The 25,737-nt window shown below is 36.1% G+C and overlaps 1 protein-coding gene across 5 annotated transcripts in view; it reads left to right on the top strand.

Annotated features, from left to right (window-relative positions):
- Positions 1–25,737, top strand: part of camkk1a (calcium/calmodulin dependent protein kinase kinase 1a) — a 74,200-nt gene that overhangs the window by 9,291 nt on the left and 39,172 nt on the right. For 2 of the 5 annotated variants that reach the window (XM_039675215.2, XM_039675220.2), the window contains exon 2: positions 16,288–16,344. The exons of 1 other annotated variant lie outside the window; for it this stretch is intronic. The gene's annotated coding sequence lies outside the window, so the exon portion shown is untranslated. Of the gene's footprint in view, positions 1–10,262; positions 10,402–16,111; positions 16,167–16,287; positions 16,345–25,737 lie in introns of those variants that run through there. 2 more of the 5 variants (XM_089130293.1, XM_089130292.1) reach the window with 2 other exon arrangements.

Raw genomic sequence — 25,737 nt, 5'->3', positions numbered from 1 at the left:
AATCAAGGTGAACAGAAACAGTTGTGTGGTGGAAACTAATTAACAGCCTGGGAAACTAACTAGGAACTCAAACAGGCAAAACAGGAACAGAACACAGTGAAAACAAAACCAAAACAGAACATACTTGTTATAACTGGACAGTCTTGGAGTTAGTATTTTTTTTTTTTTTAAAGAAATCATACTTTTATTCAGCATTACATTGATCACCATACAGTGAAGACTTTTTGAAATTTACTTTCCATTTATCAAAAAATCATGAAAAAATGTTTATCTCAGTTTCCACAAAAATATTTAGCAGCACAACTGCTTTTAACATTTATAATATGAAGAAATGTTTCTTGGTACGAAATCAGCATATTAGAATGATTTCTGAAGGATCTTGTGACGCTGAAGACTGGAGTAATGATTCAGCTTTGCCGTCACATTTTTTAAAAATATAGTATTATAGAATACGGTTAATTTAAATTGTGATAACATTTCACAATATTATACATTTTAGTCAAATAAATGCAGCTTTGGTGAACATGGGACTTCTTTCAAAAACTTTTTTTTCTTTTTTTTTTTTCTCAAGACTTTTGAGCGATAGTTTAAGTTTAATGCATAATTCTTAGGACATCATTACATAACAGTCCTCATTCGTTGTTTTTGAAATAAATTTCAAATCAAAATGTGTCATACACACATTTGCAGGTGTACTTTTAACAGCAGGAGCTCCCTGTACACTGATTTAATCATAGGTTTTAGGTTTCTCTGCTCAGACACGATCGATTTGCTGATCTACAGATTGTGGGACTGTTGTTTTGTTGTTATGTTCAGTGACAGGTGAAGCAACGGAAGGAGCAGATGGCTCATGCCCATGTCCCATTCTTATTGCTCAGCGGGAAAATCTGTCATTAGATCATCTCCGGTCCATAAAGCCCTGTATCTTATTTCTTTGTAGTCATGTTGTCATACGACCACATTGAAAGTCTCTTGTATTCAAAATTTGAACCTAGAAAAAGTTAAACAACACATTTATAAAATGAATATATGTAAAATAATAATTTTGGTAATTAGACATCTAATTTGAATCATTTAATAATAAAAAAATCTATTCAACATTCACTCTAATTGTTGTGCAGATAATATAATATGTAACTTTTTTGTTCTCAAAAACTTCTCAAGACTTGTGAATCCTACTGTATAAAAAACAAATTTGAATGGCAGATCTTTTTCTATCCGTCTTGCTGCACGTGAAGTTTTTATTTAGCTTGACCTTTTCTCTTTGATGATCTCAAAGGCTTCGTTCTGTTTCTTGGGTATTTTGTGTCAGAAAGCACAGGTAAGAGAGGAAACTCAAGCCTCTCTGTGGGAGCTGCTTCTCACTGCTAAATGAGATGGCCAGCTGAAATGGTGAAACTTCATTACTTTAGTGCTCTGTACTCAAAACTATTAGAGCGGTCAGTGTTCAGTGGCTTTCCTATTAGACTTCAGATTAATTCTACTTAAATTGCCTTGGTCATCTCACTGTGTACACAGGCCAGGCTTCACCGCAGGAGTTATGGAGAGGGAGATGTTTTCACCAACCAATTAATCACATCTCTAGAGTACAAGGTTTGGAAATAAACAACCCCCAAAGCCCTCAATCTGGAGACTAATTCTTTCCTCAACAGATGGCAGGAGCTCGTAAACACATTTTGAGGGAAACTTTGAGCAAACCTTTGCATTGAGGAAAGCTGCTAAACTTTGAAATAGATAGCATAGATGTACAGATGCGATGGCTGGGAGTCTTAGCTAAGAGAATGTGTTTTTCTTCACCCTTTCGCTCATTGACTGATGGAAAAAATATCATTTTAGAAAGGGAAGGAGCATTTTGGGCAACAAAAATCTTTGGGTTTGCATTAAATTTTAAAGGTCCTATGACCTGCTGCATGTTTTAAATGTAATAAATAATAAATAAATTGTGCCATAGTGTTCCCCTAATACTGTATCTGAAGTCTCTTTCCCGAAATTAATGGCTGGTTTCCACTGAGCGGTACTATACGGTATGGTACGGTACAGAGTCAGTAAACCGTGAGTAACCGCCAACAGTACACTCACTTGATCGGCGTGGTGCAACGTAATTTTGACGCGAAGAAGAAAGCAACAAAGGATAATATTCAGCAGATCTTGTTCTTGCTACTCGGCATATTTGTCAAGCGTCGGCATTAGGCGTTTCTCAATACCAAGCAGCCTACCACGGAAAGTCCGACTCAGGAGAATGACTCCTGAGGACGCGAGTCCGGTAATTCTGTTAATGGATCCATCACTCCTACCACATATTCGAGTAAGATCGGTCACAAGTTGTTTCAAGCCACATGCCTCTGTTACAGAGTAAAGCTTGTTTCTTCTCATAATATATTTGTTTAGACTATCACACACATTATCTATCATAGCACATACATTCTCTAAATATGCTGAATTAGCATTGGGTGGACGGTAACAACAGCAAACTAATATGGGCCTTAAATGTGGAATATGATCTTGAAGCCATAAAGCTTCAATCTCTGATGTCATTAAATCCACTCTTAGTAACTGGTATATGCTCCTGTCCTGTATGTACAGTATATAGCAACACCGCCACCCCATACATTTCTGTCTTTCCTATATGCTGTACCCTTGGATATGCAATAACAAATCTTCAATTGTGGAATCTAAATGAGTCTCAGTAATTCCTAATATGTATAAATGACTCTCTAATAAAATGTTTGATATGTCAATTACTTTATTTCTGAGGCTACGAATATTTAAACGTCCCAACTTTAATCCCTTTCCTAGGCAATTTTGCGAACCACACCATTTATTATTTCAGCCATTAAATAATCATGATCTCCACATTCATAGAAACCAGGTCTTAACATATAAACTTCTAAATGTTGAAACTTCATTCCACCCATTCACACCCCCAATGTCTGTGTCCATTATCAAGTGAGTACAGTAATTTCCCTCTCATAGTCCTGCTGAGAAGTTTATTTTAGTCCATCTTATAAATAGATTCAGTGCACTCCTTCTCGTACCATATATCGTGAAAAAGTACAAAACAGCACTGCTTGCTGGCTTCCCTGTTTACGGCGCCCCACTACGTACTGTAGAACACTCACCCAGTGATCAGCGTCTATGAATTCATCACGTGGCCAACAATGAATAACCAAAACAGTTCTTGTCATCACAAGGAACTAACATTGATTCTGTAAGTGACTGAGCCAATATCGTTTTCCAATACACTCTAGTCAGCATTCTCCTGATCGTACGTCTTGAGGAACAGCTCCGCCTTCGCTGGATCCTCAAAGAAACTGTGCAAATGGCCTCTGGATATTTTTATAGTTGCTGGGTAGAGTAGGAAAGGCTGCAAACCATCATGCCGAGCCTTTTCCATGACAGGATAACACAACCTATGCCAGATCCTTGTTGTCAGGCTATAATCCGCCAATCACAAGTGGTGAGTTCTTGCTTCAAAATCCTCGCTTTGTCAGTGTATCTGAGGCACATAAAAATCAAGACCCTCGGTTTTGAAGCAACATACAGTATCCCCGGGGGGTCCTACCCGATGTGCTCTCATGATCTCCGGTGGCGTGTCTTTCAGTGCAGAAAACCGTAATGGTAGTGAAAAGCGTTTATGATGCATTGTAAAGCATCTGAATTGTCCTTTCCCTCGCAAAGGCCATGGACAACAATGTTGTTTCTTCTGCTCCGATCTTCTAGGTCAGCTAACTTTGTCTCTTGTCATTGTTACTGATAAGGCTGTTGACTTCTGTTCCACGAATGCGATGCAAGCCATTGATTTTATGTTTGCTTCCCGAAGGACTTTTGTTTCCTCTTTGAGTTCTGCGAAGCCAGCTCTAAGTGAGTCCAAACATTGCTCCAACCGATCAAATCCTTCCTTTGATGCTGCCTCTGCTTTAAAGAAGTATTTCTCAAGTGCACTCTCAGTGAGTGAAGTTAGCATTTCAGTAGACGCCAATGTGTTATCCATCTCTGCGGCAGGTCATGGAGTTACTTTGGTTTGAGGTGGCATATGCAATACCCTTTGCCGTTTGATTTACTTGAATCAATTTAGCACATGGACTACTTACTATTCCATATCATGCAGGAGGGGAATCCAAACTAGGCTACTTCCAAGCAGCCATGTTGGTTCACATGATGACTCCCAACCCACTTGAGTGTTAGAAGAAAATGGAAGAGATAAAATACCCTTTATCTCACTCAAATCGGCAGTGGTGCCATCAGTGAGGCCTGTCTACATGGAGACAGGATATAGAGCTAGAGTAGAGAGAATACATAATAATATAGACATGTATATTTTGTGACTGTACTTATCCAAAACAATTCTGATTTTAGATTTCTAAATGCTGTTTTAGTATTGTTAAATGTTAGTTCATCATACCCAATGCATTTATTATTTATTACTTATTGTAAAATTAGGCTATAACCAATCACTCAATCATACTTACTTTTATGCTGTAAACTATTAATATGGCTTTAAAGAGTCATTAAGTGATGTGTTAGTATTTGTGTGAATATATTCTTATCCAGATAACTAACACTTAATGAGTTTACTTGCTCCTTAATGAACTTGTCAATAGAGTGCCGAAATTACGGCGTCACTCTGTAGGCCGAAACGCGGAAGTGAGTTAGCATTTTAGCACTACGGTTCCCTCGCTCTAAAGCGAATGGGTTTTTGCTAAATCGCCTGAAATAAGGTCTGTGGTGAACAAAGCCTCTAAATATTTTCACGTTTTGATCTATGACATAGAACACACAGTTATAACCTGCTTATGGTTTTTTAAACTTTATTGTGTCTGATTGTGTTTTTTAGAAACTTTATATAGGCTTTAAAATGTATACATTTTGGATTAACTTGTAAAGATTAAATTGATAGACAAAACGTGTAAGGGTCACAACTCTTTGTTAAACACAGATCTTATTTTTTGAGATTTTCCAAAAGTCTATGGGGAAAATGCATTGCTTTTCGACTGAGAGAACCCGTGCGATGCTAGCTTCCAAGATGTCCTACAAAGTGACGTCGTCTATGATAATGAATGGCAGATATCAACGTTGTCTAATTAAACCTGCTCGCTCAGGTTCTAGACCTCATTTGAAAAACATGACAAATGTTGGCAATATGTAAACCAAGCCTTGGCTAAAACTATTCTAATATGGTGATTAGAAAGGAACCATTAAAACAGATTGCATTTCCCATCTGCATGGATTGGCCTGATTTGTCAGACAGCTGGATGCAGAGAGAGAACACAACACTAGATTTACTTTTATCATGAAGCAATGCTCCCATTGCAGGGGTAATTTTCTTATCTTTAGATGATAGTTTTGACAAAAGCTTAATTTTGTTTCTATATAATGTTTTGTACTGCCTAGTGACGTTCATGAAAGTGAGTGAATGCATTACAATTAAGTTGCAACTATGTTGCAATTTGATTTCTGAAAGGGAAGTTTGCTTAATACATTTGAATTGAAAATTAGACTATAACTGGACATATGGAAATCCAGATCCTGACTGACACCAGTGTTATTTTAGTATTATTTATACTATTATACTTTACTACTGTATACTACTGTAAATTTTGTTTCACAACGTTTGCTTCTTCAGTTGTTGTGGTGTTGTTAATTCACTTTGCTTCTATATTGTGCAGAGTAATCAGAATGCAAATGATGCATTGTAAAAAACTGTTTTGGTCTTGGCACAAAATGACCTGCTAACATCATTTCACTAATCATATCATAAGCTAGGAAAGTGTGAACTAGTATTAGTCAAGAAAAATCACTCTATCATTCTGATTGAATTATAAGAGTAGGCTGATTGATTTTAAAAGGAGAGACGTGCTTCCAGTCATTGTGTTCTTGTGTTAGCATTGGTTACCACATGCGTATTATGTGTTTAGTCTATAGGTATGCGCTTTTGAATCTATAAGTTTGCAGGCGTGTGTTGTCTTTCTTTATCAATTGACCTCAAGAAATTATGGCCTTAAAGGGATAGTTCACCCAAAAATGACAAAAAAAACCCTCAAGTTGTTCCAAACCTCTATGTAGGGCTGGGCGATATGGCGATATATATCGTTACCGCGATAGAAAACGTCAGTCGTAACAGATTTTTTTATTCCGTGTATACCGCGAAATGCAAATAAGGGGGCTTGGTTAACTCCCGTGCAGCGCGCGTGAGACTGATGCTGAGATTTGTCAAAGAAACATGGAGAAAGCAGATCAAGAGGATCCACAAAGGAATTACATTTTCTAAAGGATTGTTGTTAACGTGATATGTTCGGGGGGAAAGGCAGTCGTCAACTAGAGCAGAGCAGCAGCACCCAGGCTACAGTTTAGAGGAGTGCACGTTCGCAACGGGGAAAGCATGAAGTTACTTGATAACAACATTTCATAGGCTATATCAATATCATTACGAGAAATAACCTTAAATAATGTATAGTTATCCGCATCTTTCCTTCTCTTATGTATAGTTACTTTTTAAACATGAAAATCGCATTCAGCATGAATGAACATCCTGTTAAAACGAATCATGTATAATCCTGTTTCTGAGGCAAAATTACTAAATATGCAGCGCGAGTTATATATTTTTTAACTCCAAACAATTGCCTAGTGAACCAGTTGATAAAATCTTCCTTTGATTCGATCCGTGATTACAACTTCACTCTCAAATTAATCGATCGCATTTTGTTGATGTAAAAGACGCGCGCGTGCACATGCACTGAGAGGGAGCGCGCGGTGTTCGACGCTCTGTTATAAGGTGTGTATAATTTAAACTACTTAGTCAACACTAACAGTAGCTGCTGTTTGGTTTTCATATTGCTGCTCTCCTTCTTGTCACTTCTGAACTGACGGGTTGCCAGATATAACAAAAAGAGCAAAACAAGCCCGTTAAAACAACAGTGCAGTCTCCGGTTGTGCAGGAATACCCTTCTCCGTTAAAAACGCAGTATAATAAGCACATGTGGTAAAAAAATATTATAATTATATTATATTATATATATATATATATATATATATATATATATATATATTATAATTATATTATAAACTGATTGATGAAGTAAAGCAATGCATGAGATTGAAAAATTATTTAAAGTTGAAATGCACCTATATGAGTTGTATTTAATATCAATCTGTTGTGGGAAGTTCATCTAAAAGTTTATGGGTGTTTTTTGTTTACTATATTTTGATATAAAAATAGTTTACCAAATAAATAATTTACCAAATAAAATAAAAATAAAAATTTGGGTTTATTTATTATACAAAGCCCTTTTTGTCTTTTTTTTTTTTTTTTTTTTTTAGGATAACTATATAAATAACTATATCGTGAAATATATCGTTAACGTGAAATAAAATTAGTCATATCGTGAAACACAATTTTGGTCATATCGCCCACCCCTACCTCTATGTGTTTATTTGTTCTGCTGAACACAAAGGAAGATATTTGGAAGAATGTTTTAATCAAACAGATCTCAATCCCCATTGACTACCATAGTATGTATTTTTTATGGAAGTCAATGGGGCAATTGAGTGAAGTCACAGGCTTTGTGATAAACTCCAAGCACTAATAAGGCAATAATGGATCATCATTAGTCAGGATATGGCCCAGAAGCTGATATCCAGTTATGTGAAGAAGACGGGTCAACACTAAATATTGACTCTTGAACATTTTCCTGCACATCCATTCATATTTCATATTTTCATTTTACAGATTTCCCAGCATTTAAATCTGTCGCTAGATGTTTCTGCTTAGCCTTATTTCAGTGGAGCTGTTTTTAGTGTCTAGTGTTTGTATCTCCTGATATAGCATCATGTTTGTCTTTTGGCATAATGACCTTTCGCCACACATAGTGTTACAGAGGGAGCTGTCATCTCACCATTATACTGCTGTCCAGTGAGGTCTAAGAGACAGAGGATATTAGATCAAATCTAGACAGTGTCCATGGTCGGACAGACTATATTACAGTATGTTACATATGAGTTTAGGCTTAATTATTGACAAAGCAATGCTGTTTTATGTCAAGATACAATAGTCTTACAGCCAAAGCTCATGCTATGTACTGTGAAACTAGTCAATAAAACAGCCCAGCCCTGTTCATTTATTACCTGTGAGATAGTGTCATTAAAAGGATTAAGTTTGAAATGTAAAATGTAAATGGGATGTTACTGTTGCATATATGGTTTTGCAGTATTGTTATCTACATAGCACATAAAAATCTTTGTAATCCTCAAAGTACTCATGATTCATATTTCATGCAAAGAGGCCTGACTGCATATTAACTACCATCCATCCAAAGAGCCACAAGCCCACAACTGTGAGTGAAATTTAGATTATAATGATCCACTCCTTAAAATTATTCAGATTATGTTTAGTCATTTTTAATGGACACGGTCAGTAATCTCTCAATTTCCTTTACCCAGATGTCGTTCCAATGCTATGTGACTTTTGAATTGAAATGAGAGTATTTTTTGTATTATTATTGAAGAAATCTGATCCATATCTAGTAAACTGCAGTCATGACTTTTATGGGAGGGAATCATCAACAGTTTTTCCAAATGAATTTACATTTTACCCCTTTACTTTAATAGCGTTTCTGGACTTGCCGGAAGGATTCCTCCCTTTTATTGCATGTTGTGTTTGCGGTTTGTTTTGTTGCTTTTATTCTTCATTGCCACGAACACCGCTTTTATCTACAGTATTTACAGCCTTTTCTGTTGGATACATGTTGTGCTTTTGCATAGTAGCGTTTATACAGCATGTCATCTGGACTGAATTCCCAGAACTTCTTTTGAGTGGGTATTATTTGATTATCAGCAACATGGTTACGGTATGTCTTCTCCCTGATTTTGCTGCTAAGAAAACCATTAAAAATGCCATTTTTTTATCTGAGTCAAAGCCATTTCTCTGTGCACAGGGCTTGTAAACTCTCTCTCTTTGCGCACACAGTCAGTCCAAGTCAGGTTGTTTTCCAGCTCCTCTCTATTCAGCTTCCAGTGCTCTTAATTGGATTTGCCAAGATGAAGGGTGACACAATTACACAGGCAATGGTAAATTTCACAACATTTGCTCAAAGATGCACACCATTTTTTTTCCCAATTACAAGATCTTGTTTAATGTAGTCTAGTTTTTTGCATCCATGTTATTTTCCATGAAGAAAATAGTGGACTGTTTGCATTTATGCATTTAAATGGACAATTCATCTCACTGATCATTCATTCATTGTTCATACACCGTACAATAAGGTTAGTTTGTTCAGACAAGTTAATTCACTAGGTATCATAAACTAACAAGGAATAATACTTTTAAAGAATCATGAAGAATTTTTTTTTTTTGGTTTCCACAAAAATATCAAGCAATATTTTTTCAGCACCAAATTACTATGAACAAAAGCAAAGTAAACATTAATTATTAAATGCTGTACAATGAAATGTTTGTCTATTATTATTAATGTGTTATCTAACACATTTAACTAATATTAGCTAATTTAACATTTTTCTGTATGGTAAAGTGTTACTGTTTCAGCTGTTCTTGAGTGATACACAGGTCTGTCTTTGCCCACACTGTCAAGCTTTGAGACATCTAAATCCTTTGTGGATTTGTGAGAGTAAGTCTCCTCATTAAAATGTAGTTTTGTATCCGATAGAGCAGCCAAGAAGCCAAATTACCAGGAGGACGAATGTGCAGAAGACCCCATGATTGTTGCATCTTCTACTTTTAACTTTTTCATTGTTTCTTTAAATGCCAGACCACAGAGAACATGGCAATTTCTTACGTCTCAGTAATTTATGTAAAGAAGGGACATTCAGCCGCTTGAAGGAATTTTAATGGGGTAGGAAGAGCCGTGTTTGTTTGTGTGTGTGTAGGAACTGTCCTCCTCGTTGGGCTGTTTTTAGAGGCACACAGTTTGAGTTGGGAGAGGTCCAGACTCTCTCCTAAATTCGACCATTCATCATTTATGAATGATGATTACCATCAGCTAAATTTAGTGCGTGTGTGTTTTCTCTCTAATGCATCCTCCTCACTGTTCTAGAGCTTTTTTTTTTTCAGTTGGGAGATCCCCAAATGGATCTTATCCCCACAGCTTGCTTAACTCCTGTGAGCTGGTTATGCAGGTCTGCAAGTTTTATTTGGATAGGGGTAATGGGAAAACACAAAAGAAGCTCCTCCTCTTGTGCCCCACCCGCACTGGTTGCCCTATTCCTAGACAGGCGGTGACCTGTACAAAGGGACGCACTGGAGGTTTTAGCAACGTCTTATGCAGTGCAGGGAGGACCCTGGATGTCCCATGTCATGAACAATGGGTTCTTCTTCATCTGGGTCTCCTCCCTATAGAACGGATAATGCCTCCATCCAGCAGCCGACCACTCTGGAAGCCCTCAGTCCATGTGAGTAAATGAAAGAGGCGCTTCTACCTCTCTCCCTCCGCTTAAATTCACTTGCTGGGGCTATTCCCCAGCACATAGAGGTCGGCTCAGAATTTGGCAGGGAAGATGCCTGCTGCTATTCTTTTCTTAAATATGTCTCTGACTCGTCTTTTTAGAGTCTGTGGAAGGACAATGTTTCGTATGTCTTCTCTCGATGACAACAGTGATATAGAGTGAGTGACTGCGGCTATAGTAGCTTCACTGAGATAATCTGGTTTATTCAATTAAAGTGACCCAGATTACAGTTTGACACACTAAAACCTGACACTCTCTTGTAAGTTGCTTAGGATAAGTGTCTGCTAAATGCAAATATGTAAATGAAAATGTGTATTGAGCGTTCCAGAGATGCTGTTGCTGGATAGAGTAGTTTAAGATTTGACAATGTGAACGCCAACTGTTTCGTGATAGGAGTAGCAATACACTGTTCAACTGATTGAAAGTGTCAGAGGGCTTTGGTGAGTTTCTAGATGAAATAATGTGGTTATATAGAACAAAAATATGTGGTCTTTGTGTCCTTTCTGCTCATTTGGCTTTTAGTTGTAAATTAAACTATATCTCAAGCTTGATTGAATCACAAGTGTGAAATCCAATTTTACCCCTGACCTCAACTAAGACTTTCATTTAATTTACCATGGTTCATTTCAGCTTTAATTTCATTAATGTACCCAGCACTGAACATGTAAGGACCATTTGATAAAGACTTTACGTCACATGTCTATCAAACAGAAATCCACAGCATAAAACATAATAAAAAGCTTTATAATAAATAATATAAACAGTTTTTAATGTTTTTTATTGATACTTGTGAAATGTGTAATGTTTTTAAAAATGTATTTTATAATTTAAAAATAATGGTTATATATTTTATTATATAATTATATTTTAAAATGTAATTTATTCCTGTGATAGCAAAGCTGAATTTGCAGCAGTGTCACATGAACAGAAATCATTTTAATATGCTGATTTACATTTCCTATTATTAAAAGTTGAAAACAGTTAAATATGGATTTTTTTTAATGATGAAAATGTCTTGAAATATTCACAGCTTAAATATTAAACAAAGCTGAAGCGCATAAAAATGCAAGCCCTAAAAATACTAAAAAAAAAAAAAAATAAAAAAAATAATCATAAATAAATAAATAAATAAATGTGCTGCTGTCAGTCGCCGCACCGGTGTGGATATTTTCATTCAGAATCACAGATTCAAAGATATTTCTCTGGAAACAAGTCTTATCATAAAGGAGTTATTCACTTTTGAAAAAACTTTTGCTGAAAATTTACTCACCCCATGTCATCCGAGATGTACATGTCTTTCTGTCTTCAGTCGAAAAGAAACTAAGATTTTGATGAAAACATTCCAGTATTTTTCTCCATATAATTTCTCCATACAATTGGTTCAAATGACTCGGGAAAAAGATTTGTTCATTTTGATGAACGAGTTCAAACAGGAGAGTCACGAACGTGCATCACAGGTGACCCTTTGAGCTTATAAAACTTAAACTTTGTTATTATTATTTTTTTTTAAAATGAGCGATCGTTTCGCTTGATAAGAATCATACGTCTGGAATCGTAGCTTATACTAGCCAAGACTCGTCCTTTATGTGTACTGTACAGATATATGTGTACAGATGTGATGTAATGATGCAAAGACATGTTCGAATCTCCCACGGAAATCCACCAGTATCGCTGGAATTAAAAACTTTATTACAAGCTTACCGCTTTGAATCGAGATAGTAGCAGATTCAAGCAGATAGTTTTGAACAAAGGCTGGTTATTTATTTTGTCAAATATGTATTTTGGATAAATTTTAACCCAAAAAAAGCTGCGGACTGCAGCTTTAAAGCTTAATAAGGGGCACTTTAAGCATTTACAATGAGTCACTAAGGAGGCAAGATGAGATGCTCCAGATAAAGAGAAGAATCGCATGTTAGTAGAATAAGTAGGGAGGAGAATGAATGTCCACTGCGTGCTGCCGCATGTGAACTGCTCTGACATTAGCGTGTGTGTGTGTGTGTGTGTGTTCATTTTCTTGTCAGTTTTTAAAAACTGACCTTTGAAACATAAATAGTTTTTTACAATGGCTGTAACAAGCAATTTGACAACATCTTAAAAATGTGGTGTAGTTGAGATGAGACAACACAAAAGTATAGTGAAGCAGTCTACTTGCAAATAGCATGTGTGATTATCTATGAAAAATGTCTATGCAATGTGACATTTTCTTCATCACCAAATCCATCAAATTATTGAAAAAGATTCTCATTTCCCGCAATAATAGAACATAAAATTAATGATCAAATAAGGCTGACGATTTGACTACTGCCACAGTATAATCTATTTGCTGTCATCTGCCACAGTGATGTCTTTAAAATGATCCTTCTTTGTGGCAATTTCTCAGAAAATATGAATAGGCCTATGTGGTTACAGTTATTGTGATCAATATCATGTAAATCGTTTAAGGAACAATTTTAAATTATTTACAGCCTTTGTTTTTCCTATTCCCCTGTCGCACTGTTTTTCCGCCCTATTGTCATCAACTTACTGTTGTCACTCCATCCTCTATCCTCTCTATCCTCACATCGTGTCCGTTCTTAGTGTGGGATTAATAGTGATTAATGAATCAGTCTGATCACACCACATCAGCAGTGAGGATTAGTCTCTGCTGTCCATTACTGTATGAATGAAGCTTTCCCTAATTCACTGTACTGGCTCGATATGTAGATCAAGTGTCCACCATTATACGAAAGTAACCAGATTATAGTGTTACATACATTAAACACGTTCCCTCATAATGAATGATTAACATGCTACATGTCCTTTAAAATCATGGTATTCTTTTTTTACATTATGCATGTGCAGTGAAAAAAGATGCTTGAGTTTAACAGTTGGCTGTGAATACTATACATGCGCAATGGATACACACACATCCAATGCAAGTTAAAGCTGTTCTGTCTGGCCATAACAAGCAGCAATGCTGTCTGTAGGTCAGAGCACATGCCCAGGGGCTTCAGACATTAAAGTTGTTAGCTGGATGTGTGATATGTGAACTTCACTATCTTGTATAATTCTTAAGAAAATTCATGCTCAGTTTTAATGGTGTTGTTATTTTACAGGTAGAAACAGCTACACCAACCCGATCTCACGGGAATTCGTACGAATTTTACGAGGTGGCTAATTCGTATGACCTCACTCGAACGATTTTTGCTAAATCGTACATATTTTCCGACAATTCGGATGAATTCGTATGAATGACCTACCCCTGACCCCGCCCCTAAACCTACCCATCACGTGGGATTGGACAAATCGTATGAATTCGTACGAGTGAGGTCTTATGAATTAGTACGAATTAGCCACTTTTTAATCACTCGTACGAATTGGTCGTGAGATAGCGTAGGCCACAGACAACATTTTCTTATGCAGCCATTAGTGCTTTTAAGTATTTTATTTATCATTGTGTTTATTATTTAGCCATAATTGTATTAATTCATGAGGAATTAACTAAAAAAAGGTTGTCAATTCAGATCTACAGCACTGTTCAAAAATTTGGGGTCAGCAGGGTATTTTTTTAATAGAAATTCTTACTTTTATTCAGGAATGTATTAAAATAATCAAACGGGACAGGACAATTATAATGTTACAAAATATTTTAAATAAATTGTTCTTTTGAGCTTTCTATCCATTAAAGAATCCTGAAGGGGAAAAATCCACGCAATTGTTAAGCAGCTGTTTTAACAATGATAATATGAAATGTTTCTTGAGCAGTAAATATTATGATGATTTCTGAAGGATCATGTGACAACAAAAAGTGGAGTAATGACTCGCTGTAATGCTCACAGGAAAAAAATACATTTGAAATGATATTTTAATAGAAAACAGTTCTTTATGGTTCCCAATATTATGTTTTTCACTGTATTTTTGATCAAATAAATGCAGCATTTATCTTTTTACTCACTTTTTAATGCCCAGAAGGGGTATAAATGTACAGTACTTGCCCTGTATAACAATCAAAGAAATGATATATTGTTGACAAAATCATTAATTTAATTTGTTCTAACAATAATTAAACAATTTAATCTTTGAACTTTTGTACAAAATATCTCTTCATGTAGGTTGATGATATGAGCATGTCAGACTGTGTAAGCTATAAAGGGTATTGTTGTCACTTATAAGTGCCCACTAAATTCACATTTCATGTTACATGGGGCCCTTTAAGTAAATGGATACCAGTGAAGCCCTGGACCATTTGCTGAGGGGGACCCTGCAGTCTTCATGCACAGTAATGTGTTTAAATTAATGTCTGGTTTGAGACCATCTCTAAGCTGTTGCCTTTGTTGAATACCTGGCTGAAATTCAATAGGCCATCTCTCTTTTTCGTCCTCTCTCTGTTGTATAGCTGATGGTTCAATTCTTTCTTTCATCACTGCAGAGCGTACAATTGAAGTTTCTCTCCGAGAATAGGCATCATTTGTCCGTTCACCCTCTCACGCTGGCATTCTCTGACAGCCTCCTCTGAAATCCCCATCCCACTTATGTCGGCTGGCTGCTCTGTTTTGTTCTCGTGTTGACTTGAATGGGTTTTAATGGTGCTGCTTCATGTTTGAAATTAAGACTCGTGGCTTAAGACAGCAAACCAGACTCAAGAGCCCTGTGACAATCGCTATATCCAACATTTGCTCTGAAATCCAGGCCTAGCCAACATAAATCTGAGCTCTCTGCAGTCAACAGACCCAAACATCTTTTCTGGAAGAGGCAGACAAGTAGTTTTGTCTGGTTCTTTTGCATGTGGAGTGCTTGACCTTTTTTGTGGTCTTTTTGTCCACATCATACTTTTGAGAAGATGGCAGTCTGGATTCCTACTGGAAAAGAGGGCTGTAATTCTTCTTTTACTGAGTGAAGGCACTTGGGCTTGACTGGTGCTCACCTCTGTTTACTAAGTTTAGAAATTCTCCGTTAACCATCTGTCTCGAGTTCCGCATGTAATAATTGTTATTAGGAAAACTTAGATAGAATGAGCATTGCCATACAGTGGACTAAAGTGATGGCCGGAGGGGATATTTAAAAATGAAGAATACACTAAACATGGTTACAGTATTAAAATGACAAAATTATTTGACAAGAACAGCTTTTATTTTAAATAGATTTTTTTTTGTAACATTAAGATGTTTACTGACAATTTTGATTAATTTAATGCTTCAAGAAAAGAAAAATCTTGTTGACCCCAAATTTTTTAACAGTTGTATAGCACAGTGCTGTTTTTTTGTTTTGTTTTACCTTAATAAAATTAAGTTATTGCTATACTTGGGCTTATTATACAGTGCTGAACACACTAACAATGCCAAATGGAAACTGAGAAAGATGGCTTCAAAGTTTCTGGGTTTTTTTTTTTATTTATTATTTTTTTTTTTATTAAAATTGATTTTAGCAGTTTTCACACAATGCTTTCCCTGAACATAGATGAGTAAAACCTGTCTTGTGTCAAGAAAGATCATAATCTAAGAGTCCTATTCACAAAACTCAGTGCTATTTACCAAGTGTTATTAATGTAGCAAAAGAAGGTAAAATATTTTTTTACCCAGTTATAATTAATTTCCCATACAGATTACAAATATTAATACAAATATTCTAACATGTAACATTTGGATGATACTTTCAGATTACTTGTATATCTCCCCAGCTGTGATAACATCTATGCACTTTGAGGAGGAAGTAAAGCTCATGTTTCAGGATGGGTACACAATATTTATTTATTTTTAATAACGGGTTTTCAAGCACATACTGTCATCCTTGTGTTGACATAAACTCATACTTGGTTTAGAGTTTTTTTGTTTTGTTTTTTTGTATCACTAACAGGTTGCTTTATGCTGTAGGGAGACTGGTGGAAGAAACTTTGAATGGTGCAATTCTAAGGTGAGTCCTACTTCATCTACTTGATAAGATTCACTTTATTATCACTGCCTTAGTTTTACAATTATTTTTGACAGGTCCTTTTATATCATCACACTTTACACCTGATTACACCAAGTTGTTTGTGTATTGGTCTAAAGGGGCAACTTCTACTTCTATTAAACGTCTATTAAACACTCATACTGTAATCTGTCTAGCTGTTCATTCGTGTGACTGAAATCCCACTTCGTATTCATCTGCATGTACATTGGCCGTGTCCTCAATAACCGTACGCTCCAGCAGTTTAAAGCCTGTCAATATTCATCTCATCAGTGTTCCCACTCTCCCTAAGCGCTTACCAGCCTCTTAAAGGGAAAGTAATAGCTGTTTATGAACTCTTCCGATGGTAAAACTGTACTCTAGTACTTCATGTTTTGTAGCAATATTTTTCTATTCTTTTGGTTGTACAGTAGCTAGAAACAGATTCAGATTCAGATTTTTTTAGACAAATCCCACTATCGTGCTTTAGAAAATATGATGTTAAGAAAAACCTCACAGTTATGTTTTCTGCTAGATTAAACCACGACTACTCTTTGCTGTCTGTAAGATAAGTGTTGATTTAGGCTTTTATACTGGTTTCACTACATCTAGTTAATTGACAATTTTGTAAATGTATAAACAAAAGCAAAAGTGTGATTTACAGCTTTTATATGATTTTAATGTTTTTTGTTCCATTCTCTTAGCAGCTAATACTTCAATACACAAAAAACATTTTTGACAGCTCAATCTATATGTTATGTAATTTATCAATAATAATTATTATAGATAATTATAATACAATCACCTAAAGGATTATTAGTAACACCATACTGATACTGTGTTTGATACTGTGTTTGATACACCATACTAATACTTTCACCTTAATTCTACATGGCATTGATTCAACAAGGTGTTGAAAGCATTCTTTAGAAATGTTGGCCCATATTGATAGGATCGCATCTTGCAGTTGATGGAGATTTGTGGGATGCACATCCAGGGCATGAAGCTCCCGTTCCACCACATCCCAAAGATGCTCTATTGGGTTGAGATCTGGTGATTTTGGGGGCCATTTTAGTACAGTCAACTCATTGTCATGTTCAAGAAACCAATTTGAAATGATTCAAGCTTTGTGACATGGTGCATTATCCTGCTGGAAGTAGCCATCAGAGGATGGGTACATGGTGGCCATAAAGGGATGGACATGGTCAGAAACAATGCTCAGGGAGGCCGTGGCATTTAAACGATGTCCAGTTGGCACTAAGGGGCCTAAAGTGTGTCAAAAAAACATCCCCCACACCATTACACCACCACCAGCCTGCACAGGGGTAACAAGGCATGATGGATCCATGTTCTCATTCTGTTCACGCCAAATTCGGACTCTACCATCTGAATGACTCAACAGAAATCGAGACTCGTCAGACCAGGCAACATTTTTTCAGTCTTCAACGGTCCGATTTTGGTGAGATCTTGCAAATTGTAGCCTCTTTTTCCTATTTGTAATGGAGATGAGTGGTACCCGGTGGGGTCTTCTGCAGTTGTAGCCCATCCTCAGGTTTTGCGTGTTGTGGCTTCACGAATGCTTTGAGGCATACCTCAGTTGTAACCAGTGGTTATTTCAGTCAAAGTTGCTCTTCTATCAGTTTGAATCATTCGGTCCATTCTCCTCTGACCTCTAGCAATCCCGGAAATCTCGGTAACTGAGCAGATTGTAAAAATACTCAGACCGGCCTGTCTGGCACCAACAAACATGCCACGCTCAAAATTGCTTAAATCTCTTTCTTTCCCATTCTGACATTCAGTTTGGAGTTCAGGAAATTGTCTTGACCAGGACCACACCCATATATGCATTGAAACAACTGTCATGCGATTGATAATTGCATTAATGAGAAATTGAACAGGTCTTCCTAATAATCTTTTAGGTGAGTGTATAATTATTAATAGGCAAATATAATTCACAGTAATTTATCAGAAAACAAGACTTAATATCTTTGACATTGTGTTGCTCTAGTTGAATTTATTTTTGTATCATATTTTTTGTATTCTTAAATTTTTTTTTCCTTGGAAAACAAGATTTTTTGGAGTGTAGTTTTGTTCATGGTTTATGAGCACAAGGGCGTGTTGTGCAACCTGTCCATGTTGGCATCTGCGTGACTTTTACCAAGTGACATATGGATGTGACAGGATTTTTCCCGCTTTTAAAAATTAATCATGTATTGTGTTGTCCTTATAATGGATGATCATATAGTTAGTTGAATTTTCAATAATTACTTTAGCATTTTTTATATGACTCAATAAGAGCACTCACTAGTTGAGAACCACTGTTGTAGACTGCAGAAAGATTTTAAAGTTTATGGTGACACACCATTTATTATGTTCTATTTCAAAGCACATCTTTCTCCCTGTGTTTAGTCAAGCGATAGTTTGCTGTTTATCTTGTCTAATAGCACATGGTTCCCGCTCTAGATCACCACCCACTGACTGATACAGCGCTAGAACCGTTTGGGCGCTGTTCCCTCACAGTTTGCATCAAAGCTTTGGTGTTGAATTGAAGTGAGAGGAGGCAGAACGTGGGCATGTAGCGTTGCAGCCGTTCACCTCTCCTCCTCCTGTTTTCCCTCTTCACATATCCTTCACTCTGCTCTATGAATTCCTCCTCATCCAGAGGGACTCTTTTTAACAGCCGCATAAATGCACTTTGCTTCTACAGGGACGCCTGCTTGAGCTTAGCTCTGCCAGTGCAGGAAGAAAGTGTGTGTGTGTGTGTGTGTGTGTGTGTGTGTGTGTGTGTGTGTGCGCACTAAAGTCTGCACACTGCATAAAGATGTCATGGATTGAAATGGATATCCAGCACCTGGGAGTGAAGCAACTGAAGTATCTGTGAATGCGAAGTTACACTCGCATACAGAAAAAGATGAAGTGATTTATATTCTCTTTAGCATGAGCTGTGACAGGCCTGTCTTGAAGAAAGTTTTGAAAGTCAGCTGGTCTCGGGCCATCTTAACCATTTCATTTCTTTAGAAACGATCTAAAAAAAACAGGAGTGTAAAATACAGAACTTGTCCTTTAAGCTAAAAAAAGCTACAATTGTACATATACAGTAGATTGTGTTAAATGGTTTGATGTTAGCATGTTGCTTACTTTTAAAAGTAATGCGTTACAATATTGCATTACTCCCTAAAAAAAGTAACTAATTGTGTTACTTCGTTACTTTTTATCGAAAGTAATTCGATACATTACTTTTGTGTTACTTTTTTCTCACATGGGCTTTGCTTGCTTGTTTGTGTTTTAATAACAACAACAGAAAAGTTCTATTTTTGGCAAATGTAAAGGCCCTTTCGCACTAATAGTGAAATGAATAAGCCTCAGGCTGAAAGAAATGCAAATTTATGCCTGTACAGAGTGTGCAGTTAAAAATAAACCTTTCAGTGGTTCTGCCATTCTGGATTGGAGAAGAATAGGATACAGGAGAAGAAAGTTCAACCCACTTACTTAAAGGTGGTAGAAAGGTAGAAATTTTCTAAAAAACAAAAACTTTTCCCCAAATTTGTTTAAACTGTCTATATATACCAATACATAATTAAAATGTAAGTACTCTGAAAAACAAAGTATACAAATCGAGTGTCTGTAGTCCTCTCAGTTCTACAATAAACACAGCTCATTATTTCATTCACTCCCACCCCCTCCCGTCTGGGATCCTTACAAAGCCACGCCCCCAAAACAAATGACTGCGCGCTGCCGACCGCGCTCAGCTGGAGGATGCGTTTACCAGCGCCACGGAGAGAAGCAGTGCATGTAGTGACATCATGTCAGAATCACATGTAATAAAATGCCTAACTTTATCATTATTTATATAAACAACTAACATGGCTGGTAGTACTCACCATCAACCTAGCATATCGGTAGTGGTAATGGTAAAGTTTAAAATATATTGAGTTTGATTCAGTAACGAGCTAGTAACATCAAAACTAAAAACAGGTTGCATTGATGGACGTTTTCCCGTGACCATCAGTTACACTGTGATGAAGGTGAATTTCGTGTAAGATTCATAACATATACGGTTTTTTACATGTAGAGCTTCCACAAAAGCACTGTTGGCGTCACTTTTCAGCCCCAGGTTGTCAGTTGTCGCCACGGCTGGAAAGCCCCGCCGATATTGACTCTTGTCTGACTTCTTGCTTTAGCCTTTTCAAATACTGTCTTCCTTTTTTTGCCTGATTTTCCTTCGCTGACTGTATATGCAGGTATCTGGGAATTTCGACTGCTCTTTCTCTGCCATAATTGTGATTCTTCCTAGCTTCCGTGCCTCTTCCACTCCTCGGGCAAAGGTGTGCGGGCATGTGGGCTGCTCTTACGCAGCAGTGCTGGTAGCCATGGTAGCGAGGGAGAGTGACAGTCGCCCGTAATACTTACGTTACTTATTTGAAAAAGTAACTCAGATATTTTGTTGTAAATTTAAAAGTTATGCGTTACTTTACTAGTTACTTGAAAAAGGTAATCTGATTACATATCTCAAGTTACTTGTAATTCGTTACACCCAACACTGGTTTATCATTAGATTTCCGTAATGAATTAATTATAAGTATACTCAACCATACTTTTGCTTTATCTGCTATCTTGAATGTTCTTTGGTTCATTCTGATATTGCATTTTGTGCCGGATTCGTGTTATCCTCCTTTAGAATTGGGCCAAAAGGTTTTCTAAAAAAGTTCGAATGTGCGCACTTTTTTGCACACTTTCTGTGAAATTATGATCATTCTGTGAATATACAGAATTATCCAATCTCATTATCTCATTAACACACTTCAGCATACAGGAACTAAAAGGTTTTCCATATTAAATTTAATGAGATTTGCCCTCCAAACTCTTTTAAGTTCCAATTATAAGAGGAAAAAACACAACAAGAAAACATTCATAGATGAGATAATTGCAGTTCCATATGGGCCTAGTGATTCATCTCTTGTTACAGAGATCTGCGTGAGTGACTAGAGTGATTGCATGAGAAGATTTTGGGGCATTTAAGACTTGTAGCATGTAACATTAGTCTCTCACTTTCCGTGGTTGCGAAATAATGTGTTTGGATGAGTCAAAATCTCTATTTTTAAAGATGAATCAAGAATTGTCTTCTGGTGCTTCACTTATATTATTATAAGCTGCCCATCTGTCCATGAGGAAGTGTAGTCTCCGGATCAAAATTGATATTTTTTTTTTTCTGTTCAAGATCTGGCATTAAGTGACACAGAGAGAATTTTCTATATTAACTGGTGTATATACAGTACATTTAGAAATTAAGAAAATCAGCCGTGTGTGTTTGCCTCTACTCACTATCATGTTGTTTCCATTGAACGTAATTGTTTTGTATAGTCAGTGGAACGCTCCTGTGCATGATTTCGCTGAGCGCACTGGATTTTGACAAGCCAAGGGTGTGTGTCTGCCTCCTGGATGTAATATGCTGTGTTTGCTACATTGCGCTCTTGTAACGATTAATTTCAGATGCTTGTAGATGGTGTTGGAACGATTACTAAACACATTTATGCTGAAAGTGACACATAATATGATATATAGTGTTTGTTTCAATTTGACTGATAGCTACAGTAAAGAAAAGTAAAGACCTTTATAATGTTACAGAATACTATTTCAAATAAATGGTGTTCTTTTGAACTTTCTATTCTTCAAAGAATCCTGAAAAAATATATTACAGATTCTACAAAAATATTAAGCAACACAATGCTAATAATAATAAATGTTTCTTGAGCAGGTGTGTGTTTGTTCATTGTAAACAGGCCTGAATCCACTGAAGACATTGAGATGAAACAGAAGAACAATGCTTTGACCCAGAGCTCAAAAAGCCAGTGATGCCAGAATGAGTTTTAGATTGAACGTTTGCTAATACAGTATGTTAGTTTGAAGGCCTCACTCATGAATATTTATTAGTTTGTGTTGATGTTGCCAGACTGTCCAGTCACGTAACTAATTAAAATTTATGAGTCACCTTGTTATTTATTCATGAATTAATGTGCAGACTTGAGCTGTACATAGATGTTCTATGTTGGCTTAATATTGAGATCAATATTACAATGTTACATATTACATCAGCATTAGATGTTTTCTTGTTTTGATAAACTGTCAAAGCATTTTATTAATCCAGAAATCAGGTCTGTAACTTACAATGTCATATTTATGTCAGGTTTAATTCATTTCTCATTTATCACTCTTTCGGGTTCAGATCAGTGGATATTTGCGCAGACCAGACACCTGTTTTTATTTTTTATATACTGTACTTTCTTTGTTCAGTCCAGGCCAACAAAACATTTTAAGATCAATCAACTAAATTCAGTTAAGTTGTTGGGCCAGGCTCATGGGGCAGTTTTACAAGGCATTTGGGAATTGTAGAAGAAAAACCTTGCATGTTTGGTGCCTTTATACTGTATTTTGAATAACCTCAAGCAATAGAATAAGGTATCATGTCCCAAATACGTCAAATGGAGAATGGCTCCCTTGACATTTGCGTTACAGGATTTCGCTCTGTTTCTGGAGCCTTTCTCATGCCTCAGTGTCTCCAGCTCACTTTTGGACAGAACGGATTTAGTTGTGATGACATTTCTATTGTTCATCTGCTTTTCCTATGGTAATGCTCCATTCCCCTTCATAGAGGATTCTCTGAAATGGTTTGCATTGGGAGGAGACAATAACAGTAAGAGATGAAGGGAGAGGAGTGGAACGATATTATGAGAATGGATGAAGAAATTCATTCCTACGTCTTTCTCTGATGCTTTCTGTTGCTCTATATTTCCACGTAGAGAGCTACATTTTGTATTTCCACCTCTTTTTTCTATAAAACAAAGACTCAAGCAGATTGCCGGGTCTGCTTTGATTCTCTCTCTATGAAGAAGAAAGAGATTGATGTTAGAGAAGCGAACAGTGCCCTTGCTACCAGCAGATGGACAGACAGGTCCTGCTCAGTCTTTGCAAATTCTGGACACTTCAGTAAATGTTTGAACTATTTGCATATTCACTCAGTTCTGAATCATGTATCAGACATACATTTATTGATTTATGTTGTTCTATTATTTTTTTAATGGGATTATGGATATTATAATATATACTGTGAATGATCTGAGGAGATTTTGGAAGTGGAATATAACAGCTTGGCAGATTTATATATATATATATATATATATATATAATTTAACTTTAAAATATATTAATTGAATGCCGTAATAAAACAAAAAGTTTGTAAAAAAAAAAAAAAATGTACTGATCCCAAAATTTTGTACGGTAGTCTGTATAACGTTTGCACAAATGTGAATACTTCCGATTACTTTAATTCTCTGTGATATTTCTCTACATTTCTTTGTTTTGTTATAGATTTAAATTGGCTTAATTTACTGTTTTATTATTTGAGGTAACATGCAGTTTGGGTTCAGGGTCCTGTCAGGTTCCTAATGATTTGTTAGCTTTCTAAAGCTCTGTTGCAGTGGGGTTGTGTCTGGCCCTGCAGTGTGTTGTTAATCATTTGGCCTCAGGCCCCCGTCTCACACGTAGCCTGTGTATGGATAGAGGAAAAGACTCTGTCACTGTCTGAATCAGCCACAAACAAACAGATTGATCGATTATTTGAGTATAAATGCTCTGAGGCAAATAGAACGCAAAGTTGCACACGCACACATCAACACACAAGTCAGTGAGTACAAAGCAGTTCTTGTTCACAGTGGTGGCTCCTAATTATCTTCCGTCTGAGGAAATTGGGCTCCGTTAGAGAAACACTTCTTTTTTTCAATTAGCTGGTCATGTATGGATGACTTCATTGGCACCTTGCTGCCAGTAATATTCACACCCTCCGCAGAGTTAATGCCAGAAAAATGCCACTGAGAGCATGATCAAGACATAACTGACCCTCATTAGAGCCCAAAATGAAGTTGAGGACTGATAATGTTCGTTCACACAGAGCCTTTCATTTTTCTGCTTGTTTGAAAAGGAATAGAAATAAGAGCAATGAAATTTGATTGAATGAGGATTTACAAAATCAGCTATATTACCATTCCTTCATGTATCTTTTTACAAAACAGGTCTTTTTTTACAGCAAGCATTGTTTTTATAGAACATTATACCATCAGTTTGTACCACATAGTAATTCCAGTAAATTACTGTCAAATTAACAGTAACACTTCTGAAATTGTACAGAACTGATTAACTGTTCACACATGATATACAAGTAATTTACCAATAAAGACTGTACTGTATGTGTGAAAGGGGTTATTGTCAGTGACAGTGAAAATTTTTAACTTTATACAAATTAGCAGTGATACTGCAACCTACTTATATACATATAATGTATGTGTGTGTGTCTACAGTATGTATATTATATATATTTAAAATATGTATAATATAATATTTTTATATTATACAGTGCTGACTTGGAAAACTCGACAATGTTTGGTTTTCTGTGTCTTTTGGACAAGTCAGCAAACTGTATAATTAGTCAGTCCTCTTGAAAGTTGTTAGATACACTTCAAGGTTAAGATGAAATTGGTACAATAGCCTGTATCTCGTATAGAAAATGTTTAATGTATTTTTGTATCTCCTTTTTATGTTGTATTTTGTGTATATGGACCTGTGTCTGCAAAAAATGTTAGTATTATTAATAATATATAATATAGTCTATTAACAAAAAACATAATTCATTTTGTGATTCCAGAAGTTTTTAAGAACATCTTTTTTTTTTGGCATTTTAGTAAAGTTATATTATTTTAATATATTTATAATCATTTTATATTAATATTTTTGTATCTCCTTTTTATGTTGTATTTTGTGTATATGGACCTGTGTCTGCAAAAATGTTTGCATCCTACAGATACTAAAAATCAGCATGCTTAGAAAGACTTTGAACAACTTTAAACTTATAATAGATATAAATAGTTATCATAACATCATAATATACATCATATACTGTACATAATTCACCTACTACAGTATTTTGCTAAATGTACCCGATTTTTCATATTAACAGAAACATTTACAGAGATAACCTGGCTTCCTTTGAGACTCAGAGCAGTTAATAGCATGCTTCCCGGCACATTGATGTGATTGGATACAAGGAGGTCTGTGACATAAGAAACACCTGCGATTTTTTTATTTATTTATTTTTTTTTTTTTTGAGACTGCGTCTTTGGTTCACTGGAATTTTAAGGAGAAAATAATCAGCAATGGTGTTGACTTATGAATTTGCACATGGTTTGCCTTACACTACATTAAACAGCACATAGACATATCAACAACATTAAAAACTTGATTTTCACCACAAGGGGCCTTTAAGGGAAGTCAGTCCATTCGGTGGCCATCTTGGAAGCACTCAGCTCCTGCCTACTTGAATGAGAAAAG

Source organism: Pimephales promelas, chromosome 4 (assembly GCF_988280905.1).
Source record: "Pimephales promelas chromosome 4, fPimPro1.hap1.1, whole genome shotgun sequence".
In the NCBI taxonomy this organism is placed as follows: Eukaryota; Metazoa; Chordata; class Actinopteri; order Cypriniformes; family Leuciscidae; genus Pimephales; species Pimephales promelas.
This window is presented reverse-complemented; position numbering and strand designations above follow the sequence as displayed.